The sequence below is a fragment of the Lithobates pipiens genome, unplaced genomic scaffold (assembly GCF_037356315.1).
Source record: "Lithobates pipiens isolate NorthernLeopardFrog02 unplaced genomic scaffold, aLitPip1_a1.2 Scaffold_18, whole genome shotgun sequence".
NCBI lineage: Eukaryota > Metazoa > Chordata > Amphibia > Anura > Ranidae > Lithobates > Lithobates pipiens.
Genome location: NW_027507758.1, coordinates 595,982,426 through 595,988,425, shown reverse-complemented (window position 1 = coordinate 595,988,425; position 6,000 = coordinate 595,982,426). Strand labels below are relative to the sequence as shown.

Genomic DNA, 6,000 nt, shown 5'->3' with positions numbered 1-6,000 from the left:
AGTACTGCCTCATCAGTGACACCTATCAGTGCCCATTAGTGCAGCCTCATCAGTGCCACCTCATCAGTGCCCACCAGTGCCACCTATCAGTGCCCATCAGTGCAGCCTGTCAGTGCCCATCAGTGCAGCCTCATCAGTGCCACCTCATCAGTGCCCACCAGTACTGCCTCATCAGTGCCCATCAGTGCCACCTCATCAGTGCCCACTAGTACCGCCTCATCAGTGCCCATCAGTGCCACCTATCAGTGCCCATTAGTGCAGCCCCATCAATGCCCATCAGTGTCCATCAGTGCCACCTATCAGTGCCCATCAGTGCAGCCTGTCAGTGCCCATCAGTGCACCCTCCTCAGCACACATCAGGGAAGGAGAAAAAGTAATGAATAGTAAAAAACAGTTTTTGTCAGCATCTATTTTTAACATACAATGTTGTTTTTCATAGTGTCTACAGTCTGTGTGTTTTATATTTTTTTGATATTGTGTAGGAACAGGTCCCTCCTGGGCAGCCGTGTGCGGCACATGTGGGACTTTTCCCTAGATTTGTGTATATATTTTGTCAATAAAGTTTACCATATCAATTGATCATATTGCGTGACTGTGTCCCCCCCTTTGTGAGCATTCCTGAGACCATCAGTTTTTTTCTAAAAAAAAAATCAGTCTCAATCAGTCTTTTCATGTGTTTAGCAAAAAATAAAAACTCCAGTGGTGATTAAATACCACCAAAAGAAAGCTCCATTTGTGTGAACAAAAAAGCTAAAAATGGCATATGGGTACATTGATGTTTGACCGCGCAATTGTCATTCAAAGTGTGACAGCACTAAAATCTGAAAATTGGCCTGGGCAGGAAGGGGGTAAAAGTGGGCAGTAGGCAAGTGGTTAATAAGCTCAATAATGTTAACAGTGGAAAATCAAAGAATGCATTGTGTAACTAATCACTATACATGAAGTTAAAAGAAAAGTTTGGGGATTTTTTTTTTAAGAATCATACTTACCTAGGTGAACGCAGTATGATGTTGCATCTGTCCTCCAGCAGCTCTAACACTGAGAACCGAGTGATCAAACACCGCTGATCACTCAGTTCACAGCGTCCAGAGAGCTGGTGACTGTCAGTCCCTGGGTCTGTGCTCTGCCACCTCCCGAGCTCACTGGAGAGCTGAGCTATGGAGGGGATGGGAGAGGCTGCCCCAGGCACTCAGCAGCTCGCTACACACATGTATACTTTGTGTATCCAGGTGGATTATACCTTTTTTTTTTTTAAGGACAAATTCTTTTGGTAATAAATGATAATGGATATCTCCTTATTTTTTTTGTTTAATTAGCAAAGGAAAACTGACCCAAAATAGTTTAAAAAAATAAAATAAAATAGCTGTATAGTTCTTGCCAGGGCTTTTTTTCTCAGTTCCACCACCTCTGGCTCAGGTCTTCTGCTACCTGCTCACCACCATCACTTGGTAACACTGAGGTCCAGCTTCTGCATTTACAAGTGATAGTTTATCTCCCAGTAGCCCCCACAGGTCAGATCTCCTGTGCAGATCCAACTGAGTGCCGGACAGGGACAAGGGAGATACAGAACAGGTGCCCAGAGTTTAGTGCAGTCATGGGCAGGAGAGGGTGCGTGGTAGGTTGCACCCTCTGTGGTCTCCATTTTTTCCCTGGTGACCAGTTGTTGATGCTCCTACTGCGTAATCTCCCTTGCAAGTGACTGTAGTATAGTATGCTGGGAGGTACTACAGCCAGATAGATGTTTCAGCTTAATATTGCAACAAAGGTAAGATATTTTTTTTTTTTTGCCACGTCAGCGAATTCTCTAGAGGGACGTAAATCAAAGGTAAGATATATGACAGATGGTGGCTCTTTTAAGAAGGGGGGAGAAAATGAGGTATCCCACCTAAAACACACTGGCGAAATACACTAACTGAAACTGATACTAATTAGATTTTTTTTTTAAATCCAAAATATGCTGACCATAACCTTTACCCTGACCTTGACCTTTGACCCTTGCCTTGACCTTAACATTTACCCTGGCAAACCTTGATCTAGTTATTTTTTTTTCTCTCTTTGTTTCTCTATTTTCTAATTTATTTATTATTCTTAATTTTTAATTTTGTTTTTGTTTTTACACACTTTTGTTTGTTTATATATTCTTCTCCTGCAAGAAATTAACGGTACAATTTATCTTTTGGTTCATCCAGAAGAGGAAGTAAACATAAGGGTGGGCTCACAGTGACTGATCACCATGATCAGATGACCCGGAAACAAGAGACCCGGGTCCCGATTATTAGTATGAGACCCTGGGCTTTGTGCTGGGAGCATGGTGCGCAGCGAGCTCCCAGTACGAAAAGAGATACGCATATATGAGGCCCCACAGATAAGGACCAACTTCCCGTGATACCGCATATGAGCATAAGGTTGGCTGGAAGGGCCCAGCTTCAGTAAACTTAAAAATTGTCCCTTGCAGCGGGACTATGGCTGCACTGCAGGAGTTAATTGCTTGTTTAGGTCTAAGGACTTGGTAAAGCAGATCCTTCACTTATCTGTGCTGCTAGAATGGTTTCTGAAATGTCTTTACTCCCATGCTCCAGCCATCTAAGATCCTGAAGTCAACAAGACCAATGCATGGTCAAGCCACCTAACTGTGTTCAGTAAGCAGGAGAGCAGCCACTTGGAGTAGGACCCAGAAGCAAGTAGAATTCACTGAAGTAGATTTGTCTACTTCAGTGATTTCCAGCTTCCAGGAGCACTGGCCAGGCATGGCATATTCATAGTTACATTGGTCCAAACTCGACCAATTTAACTACGGGGTTGATTTATTAAGATTGGAGAGTGCCAAATCTGATGCAGTTGTGCATGGTAGCCAGTTAACTTCTAATTGCAGGTTCTTCAATTAAGCTTTGACAAAATAACCTGGAAGCTGATTTCTATGGTTTCTATGTAGAGCTGCACCAGATTTTGCACTTTCCAGTTTTAATAAATCAACCCCTATGTATATGATAAGCATACCTGGAATTCTTCTTTAAGACTAAGCACTGAACGAAAACCCAAATGCTCTCCCAAAGTAGAATAGACAACAATTATCTGAGAGATTTTTAGAATCAAATCTAAGGAACTGTTGTGTGCTATTAGCCAATAGAATCCTCAATGGTTATAACAACTGGATCTCAAAAACTGGTTCCCGCACCTCTAATAACACACCAACATTTGGTCCCTTGTTGGAGAATCCAGGACAACTGATTTTTCAGTTCACTGCAAAGATAAGGATAATAGAATGAAGAGTATTTACGATAATATAAACCAATGCCACATCAGTAAAAGAAGAAGAATAGTTTGGATTAGCATGTATACCTATGTGGACTCCACAGCTGAAGAAGGAGATGGTTGTAAATGATATAGTAGTAGCAATCCATGTGAGTAATTTTTGCTTCACATTTTATTCTTCAGATGTGAAGACCTAGATAGGCAATGAGAGAAACAGCTACCAAGAGGTATATTAGAAATGCCATGATATTCCACAATAAGAACAGCTGAACTTTTAGATGGGTGAAATCAAAAGTAAAATCAAGAGTATCATTGTTTGCAAGTTCAAAGTGAGTGATCCAGATATTCAATGAGGCCTCACTGGTAGATATCAACACAGAACCGACGTTCAGATGGACAACTCTTGTAGATATGAAAGAAAACATTGTGAAAGTTGGAATCTTTAAGTAGAAGACTATGGAGAGGAGAGTCAGAAACCACACACAGGTTAGAGATAACCTGGACAAAGTGAAAAAGAATACTGACTTTCACTGACTTTTTTAATAGAAGCTTCTGAAAACTGTCCAACAAGCAGGTCAACAAGAAGATGGCCCTTGATATCTCAAGGGAAGTGATAATCTGGTCAGTAGAAGCTAGTGGTCTTCCTCTCATCAAATCAATGATGTTCCCAACTATGAAAAATACATGTACAATTATTCCAGCTGTAAAAACAACTGCAGCTGAAACAATAAAGGTTATAGCTTGAACTTTATTGTGTTCCATGAAAGAAGCCATCAGTGATATGTAATCCATTCTCTTTAAAGATAGAATAGGAAGTAATGCCTACATTGAGTATTCTACATTAAGGCAAATGGCAATGCAAAACATTTCAGCTATTTATACTTATACAAATAAAGATGATGAAACTGAAATGTCCAAATTCACGCTGTCTATAGCTGTTAACCAAATGAGATTTGAATATATTTTATTTGAATAGTAAAAGTATTGTATGAACACTCTGGAGTTAAAGTGTTTGTTAAGGCACAAGTATAAGTATATGCCAGCCCCCCCATGATACTCAGGCATAGCACACTGTATATATGTTTTCTAAAAATGAGGCTTGTAAGTAGCTATTTAGAGCTATCTTCAGGCTGGTCACGTGACTCGCGGACACTTTTCAGCTCCGATACATGGCTTCTGCAGGAGGGGCCAAGATCTTCCTCTGACGTCAGCCGGGGCAATCACGTGACAGCTCACGCTCTCCTGCAGAAGCCTTGTCTCAGAGCTGTAAAGTGGCCGTGAATCACATGACGGGCCTGAAGATAGCTCTAAATACGTATTTACAAGCCTCGTTTTTAGAAAACACATATATAGTTTGCTATGCCTGAGTATCATAGAGGGGCTGCCAGTGACCATTTAAAAGTTTAGTATTTGTATTAATGGCGGTGGGGGGGCGGAGACAGAGACACTCAACAAGGATCTGACAGGCAGAGAGGAGGGGGTGAGGGGAAGAGAGGAGGACTGAGAGCAGGGCTGCGGATGACACAAGGAGGCAAACTGACCACGGTGGTCAGGGCTCAGAAACCCTGGTTATTGTGGTCAGTACAGAGAGGGGTAGACAGGAAGTGGCAGGCTCAGGCAGCTTTTTTAGAGTTTAGCGGGGGGGGGGGAGATTTCGAACTAGGCTGTTTAATCTGCTTTAACCACTGCAACCGCGATTGCCCGGGAACACAGCAGGACCGTGGATATGTGTATGTAAACACACAAATCCACATCCTGTCAGTGGAGAGGAGACCGGTGGTGTGTTCCCAGTACAGAGGAACACCAATCGGTCTCCTCCCCTTGTGAGTCCCCTTCCCCTACAGTTAGAACCACTCTGATAGGGAACATATTAACCCCTGCAGTGCCCCCTGGTGTTAACCCCTTCCCTGCCAGTCACATTTACACAGTAACCAGTGTAATTTTATAGCACCGATCGCTGTGTAAATGTGAATGGTCCCAAAAATGTGTCCGATGTGTCTTCCATAATGTCACAGTCACGAAAAAAAATCGCAGATTGCTGCCATTACTAGTAAAAAAAAAAAAGAAAATGCCAAAAAACTATCCCCTATTTTGTAGATGCTATAACTTTTGCACAAACCAATCAATAATCGCTAATTGCAATTTTTTTTTACCAAAAATATGTAGAAGAATACTGAGGAAAAAATTAGTTTTTTTTTTTAATTGGATATTTATTATCGTAAAAAGTAAAAAATATTGCGTTTTTTTTTCAAATTTGTCGCTCTTTTTTTGTTTGGGTGCAACGTCTCACGGTCGCGCAATTGTCAGTTAAATCGACGCAGTGCCGAATCGCAAAAAGTGCTCTGGTAAGGAAGGGGGTAAAATCCTCCGGGGCTGAAGTGGTTAAGGTACCAGGATATCTTTTTTTGGGGGAAGTTAACAAACACTTTAATTTACTAAAGGTAAATTGGCTGTCCACTTTGCAAGGGAATTCTTCCTTAGTGTAACAAAAAATTTCACGTGACTTCCTTAGGGGCTCCCCTGAGGAAGTCACTTGACGTGACGCAATGCGTAGGTCATGGCCAGAGGAGACAGCGGACCGGAAGTGACATGAAAGGTGGAAAATGCCACTGTTTTTATGATTCCATGCACTTTTTACTTTGCTTTAATGTAAGCATTTAATCATCTTTTAAATAGATGGTTATATTTTAAACATTTTGTACTTGTAGCACTGACCCCCGAAGGAGCTGCTGGTTTTATTGGGCTTAC

General features: G+C 41.7%; 1 pseudogene; it reads right to left on the bottom strand.

The window, feature by feature from the left end:
* Positions 1-3,155: 3,155 nt before the first annotated feature.
* Positions 3,156-4,026, bottom strand: LOC143990337 (uncharacterized; annotated as a pseudogene).
* Positions 4,027-6,000: the final 1,974 nt, after the last annotated feature.